The sequence below is a fragment of the Danio rerio genome, chromosome 9 (genome assembly GCF_052040795.2).
Source record: "Danio rerio strain M-AB ecotype USA chromosome 9, GRCz13ab, whole genome shotgun sequence".
NCBI classification, from domain to species: Eukaryota; Metazoa; Chordata; class Actinopteri; order Cypriniformes; family Danionidae; genus Danio; species Danio rerio.
In genome coordinates, this window is record NC_141029.1 from 15,274,100 (window position 1) to 15,286,923 (window position 12,824).

Here is a 12,824-nt window from a genome sequence, read left to right on the forward strand (position 1 = left end):
ATAAAACAAGATGATTGGACATTTGCTCCATATTTTCAATTTTTCTACATAGCGGTCAAGTTTTAATCTTCTATTGGTCTCACACAATCATTTGATGCGATTTCAAAGGACAGAGTTCACCAAGCTTGAACTTTGAAATTCAGCGACCTGTGAAGCTTGTCGCACGACCTTCCAGACTGCCGCATGGCGGTCACATGTGTATGAATGGAAGTCTATGGGGCAAAGTGCAGTGTAACGGCGGTGTATATCTGAAAGTACTCCCCTGGAAAAAAGAATGCAAAGCCTCATAGAATTTATAGAGGTTTTAATGAAAATTAAATTGGTTTTAATGGAAACTATAACAGTCTTTTGCATCTCAACTGTCAATTATTTTGCCTTCTGTTGGTGAGATGTTAAAACAAATAAAATCCTAAGGGAATATGTCTCAAAACACACTGAAGCGATTAAAATATACTGGTGGTAAGAATTCAATAATGATTGTAATGGTATTTATTAGTATTTATAATGGAAACCGTTCTGTGATGAACTAAATAGTTTATTGTTTGGGTAGGAACTTATTGTCAATATTTAACAACTTAATGACTGTACAAACTTATGTTCTGTTTATTGTAATTGAATGTTGTATAAACATAATCTGGATATACTCTGCATGTTGTCACTGCCATGAGACCTACATCACAAGTTGCATCACTTGACGCCTACTACATAGCAAAAATGTTCATAAACATGGATACTGCTGCTGTATTTACACCGAGACGGCGTCATGCTACCCGTCTGAGTGTCTCCTCTGCACTAGACATGCATTCCAGTCCTGTTAGACAGAGAAAGGCTCCATTAGGCCTGTCTAGGAAGGTAATGAATATCGGTGGGGTTGTGACCTCTGTTCAGACATAGTTACATCATCGTCAGAGGGGTTACCAAGGCTCCACATCTGCCCCTAAAGCGGCTCGTGAGAGGCAGAGGGAGAGGATAACAACCCTCATCTGTCTTTATCACTTTCTCTCTGACGCCTTGTGATGTAAGGCGTTTTGAAGTGAGGACCGACTGCTGTGGTAAAACAACATGCTGTCTGAGAATATAAACAGGAGTGCGGGGGATTAAAGCGTGTTGCTCTGATCCACATTGAGATAAATCAAGACAGCTAGAACAGTAGTGGAACTCTGCCATAATTCAGAGCAAATTTGTCAATCACCTTCTATATTTAGAACTATTGTAAGTGAGCTATTGCTAAGTGAGTCAGCCGACATATTATCAGACATTAATATAGTTTAAAGTCATCATGAAATCAAAATTGACATTTATTGGAACGCTGTAGTATTTATTAAACATTATTAGTCCATTCACATAGTTAAAAAAAAATGTAGTTTAGGAATGACATCAGAATCTGGAAAATAACTCACAGTTGGTTCCCTTGAGATTGTCCTATGAGGTTTTATAGTGAGGCTGTTAAATTTCACAGAAAAAATCAAGTCTGTGGTAAAAATGAAATGACATTTGGACATTTTGTCCTGCAACATTAACTGCACACTTTCACTCCAAATATCTGTGTCTGGTTTTACTATGGAAATGTGTTTCACAAAATACACACTGCATTTTCCAAAATTATGCTTTCAATATGGGTGTTTAATTTTCATTGAAATCCAAAATGTTAAAAGACAACTCAACATTTAGGTTCATTTTACAAGTGCATAACTGTACGTTCAGACCGAAAGTGGCGAGAGCATCAAAGTAGCCGGAAGTAATTCATTTTTTAAATGAGAGCCGGCAATAAGTGGCGAGGAGTAGCGTAGCACATCTTTGCTGGTGTGAGTGTCGAGAAGAGTTGTAATCAAGTTAACTTAAGGTAATAAGCTATGACGTGGTTCAGTGGCAAGCGATCGGAATGTAGAAGTCCACCGAGACTTGAGAGGAGTCCAGAGACCAAAATCACTGTAAACTGGTTCTGAGCACACATGTTCCCAAGGGTTTGATTATTGAGGTCGTCGGATTTCTAATTATTTGCAATGTTTTCTTACAGGAACATACATTAAAAAAGTTACTAGCGAGTTACCGATGTACATTAATGTGTTATATATATATATATATATATATATATATATATATATATATATATATATATATATATATATATATATATAAAATTTATTATTTTTTTTTCTTTAAAAAAGCGGGAATCTTATACGACAGTACAAAACAGCATTGCTGCTTCAGAATATTTTAGACATGTGAACAACACATACTTTATTGGGTAAGTGGAGCAAAGCCACACTACGTTAAATATTTCTCAACTGATGTTTAACAGGGCAAGGAAATTTTCACAGTTTGTCGGATAATATTTTTTCTTCTGAAGAAAGTCTTATTTGTTTTATTTCAGCTAGAATAAATGCAGTTGTTCATTTTTCAAAACTCATTTTAGCTCTTTTTTTTTTTGATAGTCTAAGTTAGCGTCCATTCATGGTCTACAGATTTTTTCTGCAGATTTTTTGCCTATCATTGAGTCTATTTACTTACAGTACTTGTGTAAATGTGTGAAAACTAAAATTTATTTTGTTTTTAAATAAATTTCAGTAATATTATTAACAAATATGAAAATGTTCATATGATTTATTTACAGTTTGTAAAGTAATATTTTCTGTCTTTTAGTAGATATGTTATATGAGAGACTTGCTTTGTTTACCAAATAAGTGCATCTACAGTAATTGGATTTGCATTGTAAACATTCAATAAAAGTTAAAAAGGTATTTTAATTAATATATTAAGTTTTTAGTTATAATACTCCCAAAATGATTCTGCATAAATCCGTAGATGTTTTTACAAAATTCTCAGCATAAATAGCTAAAAATGTCCACAAATTGTGTCTGGCTCTACTCATGGTGCAGAGATTGAATTGATGTCCCAGTACATGTATCTTGGAATTTGAATTGATGATACACTTTCTTTTAGTCCTCACTGTTACGATCACCAGCGATCCAGCCTGTTCGTTAACAAACTACAAATCTGACAGCAACAAAACTAAAAGATCTAGTCATGCACCACTCACACACCTGGCCTAGATCCTGTCTGATTGCAAACACACACACACACACACACAGCTGAAGCTGCTCATGGACTGATCAATATATTTTTTTTAAGTTCATTTTTGGTGACACTTTATTTTAATGGTTCATTTGAGTATTAACACACTGTCTGCTTAATATCTTTGTTGGTGTGGCTCCTTCAGCAGACATTTAACTGACTATAAGAAACTTTAAAAGTAAATGTCATCTTACACTAACTCTAAAACCAACCCTAACCCCATAAGATTATTACTACTAATAATCTTATGAGAATTAGTTGGCATTTAGATGCAATGCAAATTAAATTTAACAAACAGACCATCAAAATAAAGTGTGACCTATTTTTTTAATCAGAGAAATGCAGAAAATAGTAAAACGTGAACAGTTTCATTGACAGACTGGAGGCGCACCATGCAACAGGTGCTCACGCACACAAGAATAGCCTCTTTCACAAGCACGGCACTTTGAGAAAGATAGTTTATCTTTTTATAAGCAGCAGCAACAGCAGAATTGTCTTTAAACAATTACTGAACAGATTATTTACAGATCAAAGAACATTTCACTGAATTCAAGCCAGGGCCTTGAAAACACGATAGAGAAATTATGTCTGTATCATCAAAAATCTGATGCAATGATAGAGCATGCGTGTAGGCTGTCAGTCGGGTATCCAAGTAAAAATACAGGCTAGTCATGTTACTTACAGATAAATCAACACAGTCACAACTATTTTGTTACAAAATAAAAGGTAACACTTTGGTTTGATGGTCCATTTGAGCATTAGTAGAGTCCCTGCTTAATATCTATTGATACTGCGCCTTCAACAGACATTTAACTGACTATAAGAAACTTTGCAAGTACATGTCAACTTACACTAAACCTAACCCAACAGTCTACTTATAATCTAATGAGAATTAGTTGACCTGTAGAAATTCAACAAACGAACCATCAAAATAAAGTGTGACCAAATAAAATGTATCTCACCTCATCTCACTTCATCTCAAGCAAAACAAACATTAAATGATGAAGAGCAAAAGTTAATCAAAAACTAGTTTGGGACTACTATTTTAAAGTTTTCATTAATATTGGCTATATTCAATTAATTTCAATGAAAGCTTCATGACCATAGGGTAATGTGATGAAAAAATGTGATAAAAATCCAAAGGATGTGATGTTTGCACCAATTCCTGCAGAAAACATGAAATGAGTGCTTAAATAACATTCAGGATTATGCTGATCTTTTGCTTCACCCAAAGATAATGAGCTGCAAGCTCTAACATACTCTCACAAGACCAGATCTGTATACTTAATAATCAAATTACTTTGCCATTTTGATGACCTTATAATGTGGATATGATGATCTCTAAGATCATCACACATTTTTTGCCGATTTCTCACTGCTGTCCTGTTTCATGTGGGTTTATTGTATTTTTAGAAAAAAGCACATCACACATCACTGTTTGATTTGACTTTTTTTTTTTTTTTACATTTATTAAACATAAAATGCTCATTAAAACAATACTAAAAAAAGACTAAAGTCAATTGAAGGCAAATTGAACACACAAAGGCATGATGCAATAGAGAAGAAACAGAACAAGTGAGTTTCCCATGATCTGCAGCAGTAATCAAGCTCAAAGGTCACTAATTAATAAACTGCTGCCCAGATCCAGAGCATAGACTGGATTCATTAGCACAATGATTCATTGGTCATAAATGTATATAATTATAAACATGGAATGTTTTAAGGAGAAACTGAGCATATATATCATGAAAACATGCATTATTAAATGAATCATGGGCACAGGAAACACTGAATCAGTTTTAAAAATGCTGCAACTTCTAACTTACACACAAAATGTACTGATTATCTACTTTTTCCCTTTTATTAACCTGGTTCTTTTACAAAGTAGGCAACTTTGAAATGAACTTGACAGAGACTTGGAAAATACATTTTTAGAAAAGTGTATTATAATTGCTGCACATTTTACTCATCAGTAAGGATTGTGAATTTGTCGAAATTAATGTATTAATGTCAATTTTGTCAAATCCTGAATGTGTTATTGCAGGGTAAGCTGGATTCAAAGGACAAAGCCTGCTCTATAGGAGTGAGAAACCTCTGAGAAACAACAGCAGGTCGTTCAACCGCCTCAGTTGCCAGCACACAGAAAAAAAGCCATTAAAGTCAATTAAGAGGAAAATCAGGCTGGAAATGAATTATCCAGCCCTCTAATCTCATCACAGCCATGCGGTGATCAAGAGGGCAGATTATCACTCGCAAATTACCGCAGAGTTCAACTCTCTCCCACGGGTGGCCATTTTGTTTGAGGTCAAGGTGAAATCGAAAGTTCAGATCCACTTAAAAGAACAACAAAGTACACTACCTTACAAACTAAAACGCATTTTTGAAATCAGATGCTAAGACTTTCATTTTGGTTGGCTGTTATAACTAAAATCAATTTTTAAATATATATTTTAAACAGGCTTTTTAAATTCACTCTCATCTGCTACTGTTAAGCCAAGCAGACAGACCAAACAGACAGACCTCAAACTTATGTCACATGGCTGAACCAAATTTGTAGTGGTTGGGATGCCCTTAAGGTTATTTCTGCAGATTAATAATGAACAGAAGTACTGTATTTCAAACAGCATGGCTTATGAACTGTTTTATTGACCCCAGACTTGCCTTTAACCTCATAGAAGGAATTTATGCAATAATCTATTTGGTTTCTCATTGAATAACCAGCCCCAGATGTCATAATATATGATAGACAGTAGCTTTTTCTACTTTCCATTGTTAAAGCATGATTTACAGTAGAAGAAAGATATAGATTTATCCCTCAGGAAAATCTGAGCGGCAATGACTATTCTTAAACACTGAACTGGGCTTCATATATTGTTTTACTGGAAAGTTTTCCAAAACCATAATGATTTGAGATAGAAACTCTTGAAGAAACCCGATCTGATCAAACACCCAAACTGTGCTTGTTTGTGGTGGGTGGTCTGAGGGTGACCACATACTCTGGACTTGGCTAGCTTCATGCTTGGTTAGCTTCATTGTGAACACAATTGGAGGTAGAGTGCACATTATTGCCCTGTCCCAAAAGACACACTTGATCAAGACTTGCAGTCCTCTTGCGAGGAAAAAAGACATTTAAAATTTAAGGCAGGATTGTGCAGCTTCTAAACCTGAACTAAGCACGAACTTAACTGAAAACTGAACTTGAAATATTAATTGTTTGCTATTCAAAATTACAATTTGAATTCAAGCAAGTGTGGCTTAAATGACAAGAAATGTTTTTAAGAGAAAAATGTATCAGACAAAACTTGAAATGTTGTCATTACAAGCTTTACAATTGTATACTGTGGGTAGGGGGCGTGGCCGAGAGCCGTGGGAACGGAGTGAGGCCACTGCGTAAGTGGATACACCTGCGGTGCGCACATGCCTCGGATCCCACGGAAGGAGCTATGGACCATAAAAGGAGGAATGATGGCAGAGGAAGCCGAGAGAGGACCGGGCCCAGACATATTTTACTTTTGCTTTCAGTTTGACGGCAGTCTCCGTGAGGAGCTGCCGTCACTGGTATTAATAAATATTTTAAAGCTGCGTCGGTTCTCCGCCTCCTTCTTCCCAGCGGCCAAAGGGCCGTGAACTTTATTACATATACAATTAGACAGACAGACAAACAGAGAGAGACACTAGATAGAAAGAAAGACAAAATAGACAGACGGACGGACGGACGAACGGACAGACGGATAGACGGATGGACAGACAGACATATATACAGACAGAATAGACAGACAGGCAGAATATATAGAAAGACAGAGAGACAGACAGACAGACAGACATAATAGACAGACACACTGACGGACGGACGGATGGACAGACATAATAAATAGATAGACAGAAAGACATGCAGGCAGACAGACATATCGACAGACAGACACAGACAAGATAGATCCACAGAAAGACAGAATAGATAGACAGATAATTTATAGATAGATAGATGATAGATAGATAGATAGATAGATAGATAGATAGATAGATAGATAGATAGATAGATAGATAGATAGATAGATAGATAGATAGATAGATAGATAGATAGATAGATAGATAAATAGATAGATAAATAGATAGATAGAAAGAAAAATAGATAGACAGACAGATTGACAGACAGACAGACAGAACAGAATAGATAGATGTGATGTGACGTACAGAACAGAACAGATAGATGTCATGTGACGTGATGTGACGTACAGAACAGAACAGAAAAAACAGATCAGATCAGAACAGATAGATGTGATGTGATATGACGTAACGTGCCAGACAGAACAGATGTGACGTGATGTGACAGTCGGATGGACAGAACAGAACAGAACAGAACAGAACAGAACAGATGTGATGTGAGGTGGCATGACGTGACATGACGGACAGACAGAAGTTCAGTCATTTCCTTTTTATGACAAAGAACAAGTTCTATTTGTGGTCTTTAAAGTGCTAATAACCCAACAAAAACATAGGAGGCTGAAAAAATGATATATTTTTGTGGAAATTTCAGACAGCACTTATAGGCTGCATTTACACTGCAGATCTTGATGGTCAATTCTGATTTTGTGACTGTATCACATTTTTTTGATGACCTGCTTACACCATTTTTTGAAAGTGACTCGTATCGATCTGCATTTACACAGCACACGGCAAAGGCGCAATGTCCAGAAAAAAAAAGAGTGGGCGCTGACTAACAGAGTGCTCTTTTCACTATTCCTGTATGTAATCTGTTCGCAGCTTTTGACAAGCTGTTTTACTATAGTTTATGACAGAAAGGTTCTTATTTGTCCATCCTCCTTTGATATATAGGCTTTTTAAAACCTTTAGGCATCTTAATGTAATGTCCATGGCATGATTTATGCACATGATGTACCTATGCACCAGTTTTATATTAGTTTATATTGGTTATGTGGCAGACATGGCGCTCTATCGCTCTCATTAACATGCTTAAATACCTGTGCTATATGACAATATAAAGCTGTTTAAGTCCTGGTTTATGAGATTTAAGGTTTGGGACTCTGCTGAAGTCTGTTCTGAAATGAAAGTGTCAGACTTGCGTCATTCGCTGCGGTTTTTAATGACGTGCAACTCACATTGACAGGTAAAAAACAGCTTACACTGCAGACACGAGAACACAGATTCGATTCATATCGGATAAATTTCCACATATAAACAAGGCCTGAATCTGATTTGAGTAAATCGGAATCCATGTGATTTGTTCCTGCTTACCCGTACATGGGCCATATTCGATCTGTGCCACATGGAAAAAAAAAAAAATCAGAATTGAGTCACTTGAACAGTGCAGTGTAAATGCGGCCTTAAAGGGTTTTGCATCTACACTCTTTATATACGGATAGACAGACAGATAGACAGGCAGACAGACAGACAGACAGACAGACAGACAGAAACAGTTCGACAAATAGGAAGATAGGTACAAACAGATTTAGAGACAAACTTGGATATAGATATAAACAGATAAACACATCGTTAGATAGACAGACCAATGTGACAGACCACACAATGTACCAGATGTGATTTTGGTCATGACTTCACTCTGAACAGTTAACCAAGAAAAGCCTCAGCCCTCATGGTACTCCTCTAGTCTACACTCAGGCTGACTTCAGCAATCAGACTGAAGTTACCCAGACACTTGCATGATGAATCAGCGTCAATTTCCACCTGGCAAAGGCACTTGTGAGGTTTCTTCTAAAAACCCAATGCGTCTGGACATTTAAAGGGCAAGTTACACCAGATCCTCCTGACAGGCCTCCAACATCTCCACATCTGGCTTCTACTGCCCTGATGCTGCTGAGTTTAGACAGCAGGGTGGACGCAGTGGAAGGAGTTGCTGACTTATTAGGGTTTCCCCGAGTCTAACGTGTCTCTCTTTGTCTCCCCTTCAGCTCTGTGGTTTGTATGGCTCCCAGAGAGGAAAAAAAGTTGACAATGGCTGGCCATGGCACAGCAGTGATTTCAGCAGACAGGAACCTAAATGCTAAAGCTGCTCATTGTTAAAGCCCTCAGCTGGGTCTCATGACAGCATGTTGCTAATTTCAAACCTGCTTTTATATTCGAACTGGGATTCAAAACCAACATCAAAGAGTCACATCACATCCTGTCCTTCTTACGCCCGAATCAACCTTGACTTTCAAGTCAAGTCAAGTTGAGCTTTATTGTCATTTCACAACATGTGTGGCCATAAAATAGAACAAAATGTTGAGTCCTTGCAGGACTACGGTGCTACTTAAAAAAAATATAAGCAGAAAGATAAACAATACTGGAAATAAGAGCAATTTTTAAAACCAACACAATAGCTACAATACTAGAATGGTAATCTAACCATACATATTGACCTTATTTTTCACGTATGAGCTGGTGCAGCTATTGGAATCTTTTTGGTTCGAGACTTCAGCTCTCATCCACTTCCATTGATTTTTAGACTTTAAAAATAGCTCGTTCTGCTACAGTACTTGATGTTGCAAACTGATATTTTTTGTTATTATATTTTTCTCATTTATGTTTACATACTTATTTGTAAAGCAAATAGTTTGACCATTTTCTGCCTTTATTATTTCTAATCATTTCTCCCATAGGCAACTAAATCGGAAGTTCTCTATCAATCTTTGCATAATGGATGGTCAATACTATGTATAGTTAACTATACACTTATTCTGAGTACACTTAAACTAGGCCCACACAAAATCATTGTTGAGTGTATTTACTTACACTACATTTTTACTTACATTACATTAGCTTATTTACTTACTTAAATGTGTGTAAATGTATATTTATTTAGTTTTTACATAAATTGCAGAAATAATATTGACCAATATGAAAGTGTTCATTTGATTTATTTACAATACGGTTTGTAAAGTCATATTTTCTGTCTTTTAGTAGATATATTATATGAGAGACTAGCTTTATTTACCAAAATCTAATTGGATAAACATTAAATAAAAGTTAACAAAGTATAATTTTTTAATTTAATATATTAGGTTTTTAGTTACAGTATGATATTCAAAAAATCATTTTACATTAATCTGCAGATTTTTTACAAAATTTTTTATTAAAAAATGGCAAAAAAATGTCCACAGATTCTGTCTGACACTACCTATTACCTATAGACTTAACAGAGTATACAAGTAATTTGCATAATGCAGAACAAAATTGTGCAAAAAATATATTTAAGGTTAAGAGAACCCTTTACCCTTATGTACTGCTGGGGATGTTTTAATCCATTCTGGGTTGATTTTGTGTCTTAATTCGGCCACAACTTTCTCTGTGTTTCAGCAAGCAGAATGATTTTTGGTGAAAATATTTTGACATATTTTGAGAAAATTCTTAGAATTTTTACACTCTGGGCATATTTACTACCCTTTTGTTATGTTAGGGGGAAAAACATCTACCAAATTAAACAGCTGCAAAAATGTATCAGATCAATATTTTTTTTTTTAGTAATAATTTTTTTTTTTGCATAAATCTGTTAATCAACCTTAGTCCAAAACTACTAAATTGCTTTGGAAATTATGTGATTTTAACATTTTAATTGTCAAATTCATAAATTATGTCATTGATTTAGTGAAAAAAAACAAAAATTACGTAATTTCAATATAAAAAAAAAAAAAGAAACTGTGAACTGGATTTTTTTTTTACCTTTTATTAAAGTCTTGGACATCTTTGCTCCTTTGACTTCCATTATAACCACATGTTTTTATTACAAAACCATTACTCCATATAATTATGAACTTTTTGATTGTTGATGGTTTTCCCAGTTGGAGGAGAAATAAAATTTGTAATTTGTAATTTTTACTGATCATCATTTGGCACCATTAACCATTTAGATATGCCTGTGCAGAAAAATTAGATCATTTCTGGAATTTATATGGGGTATAACAGCAAACTAAAGTGTGTGTATGTGTATCTGAGTGTGTGAGCATGACCTTTACGCATTTACCTTGATGTGTCTGAGAAAAACTTTATTTGCATCTCAGCTCTCAGAACTATATGGGGTAAATAAAAACAAAGAATGTGTATTTATGCACCTTCAAATGTGCTTATAATGGAAGTCAACGGTGCAAACAGCCACCAACAGTAAATTAGGGGGAAAAAAAAGGATAACCTAACAACGCATCAAACCGATAATCGCTTACATATCCAAGACTGATAAAAGGTAAAAAATAAAATAAAAATCCAGTCCACTATAAGATTTTAGATTGAAAATACATAATTTTGTGTGCTTTTTTCACCAAATCAGTGACATCATTTGTGAACTTATCATTTAAAGAGTTAAAATCCTGTATTTTTCTATACAATTTAGTAGTTTTGATGAGGACTGAAATTGATTATTATATTTTTGCAAAAAAATAAAACATATACATATTTATCTGATGCATTTTTACAACAGTTTAATTTAGTGGATGTTTTCATCCAGAAGATATCAAAAGGGTAGTAAATATTTAACAATGCACAAAGGTTAAGAAAACAAAAGTAATGCAATAAAATCTGTGGTTCATTCACAAGTAAACACTGTTTTCCTTATTGAGTCTGGAAAGATTCAGTTTAAGAAACATTTTGGGTGCTTTTAGAAAGAAGTGTGTTTCTACAAGTGGTTTGTACAGCCCACTCACCTGTGTGAAGCACAATCGGAAACGCACAAAGTTTTTTAGAGATATGAAGTGATTATAAGAAAGTGTCTAGTGCAAATGGGTGCCAGAGAAATGCCAGAGCGTCTTTGTAAGTGCGACTACCACGATACGCACAGACTTGAGGTCCAAAACCTGCTGAGGAAAATGGGAAAGCACACGAAGGCTGGAGCAAATCTTGATCAAACCACAACTAAAGAAACCCGGTGAAATCCAGCACCCGACTGGAGAATATTAAACAAATATTCTCCGCTAGTATTTCAAGGGAAAATATTTCACTGCTGGCGACGGTTTTATGAACGTGTGACTTGAAAAAAAAAGCAGTTACGGGAAAACTGTATTTCTGGGGTATTTTCTCATTGTGTGAACAGGAGATGCAGCTGTTGACGTGTGCTGGAGAAGGATCTGGATTGAGTCCCAGCTTAAAGAAAGGAAACAGCGGTTGGTCCTCAGAGCAAGAGAGACGCTTTGACAGATTTGTGAGGGTAGTTTCTCATGGACAGCATCAATCCTCACTGAGGGAAGAGATATAGATGGTGTTGGTAAATACTGCCAGCATTGGCTCTTGGCTGTTGTCTAGCTCTCATTAGGACCATAGCAGTCGGAGCATCATCATACCAACTTTAACTGCCTTACAGGCCCTATAAACAGTCACAAGTCTACCACATATATTTTAGGATGCTATTTAGACGCCTCTCCACGGCTCATCGGTTGACTTCTCATGACTGATTCCATGAAGGGGAGCCTTTGAAAACTCAAACAGCCTTCCTTTTAAATCCTGAAGCCCATTTGCTTGCATTTTTTAACCGGGTAAAAATAGTTTATGGAAACATTAGACACTGCAGGCAACACATAACATAATTGTGTGTTACACAGACAGCGTGTCGTGCATGTTATCTCAACATCTGAGGAACGAACAGCGCAGAACCCGCAAGACAGCAACAGTATTTGCCTTTAAGCCTTTCAACTTCCTTTGCTATCTTCAGACTTCCTTATAAATGCATTATACACTTCTGCATTTAATATGCTCTTGCCAGACACTTTCATCCAAAGCCACTTGCTGTGAGTTCAAGGTATTTTCAC

The 12,824-nt window shown here is 35.8% G+C and overlaps 1 protein-coding gene across 4 annotated transcripts in view; it reads right to left on the reverse strand.

Moving 5' to 3' along the window:
- pard3bb (par-3 family cell polarity regulator beta b) overlaps positions 1–12,824 on the reverse strand; it is a 702,275-nt gene that overhangs the window by 100,045 nt on the left and 589,406 nt on the right. The gene's annotated exons all lie outside the window — the stretch shown is intronic.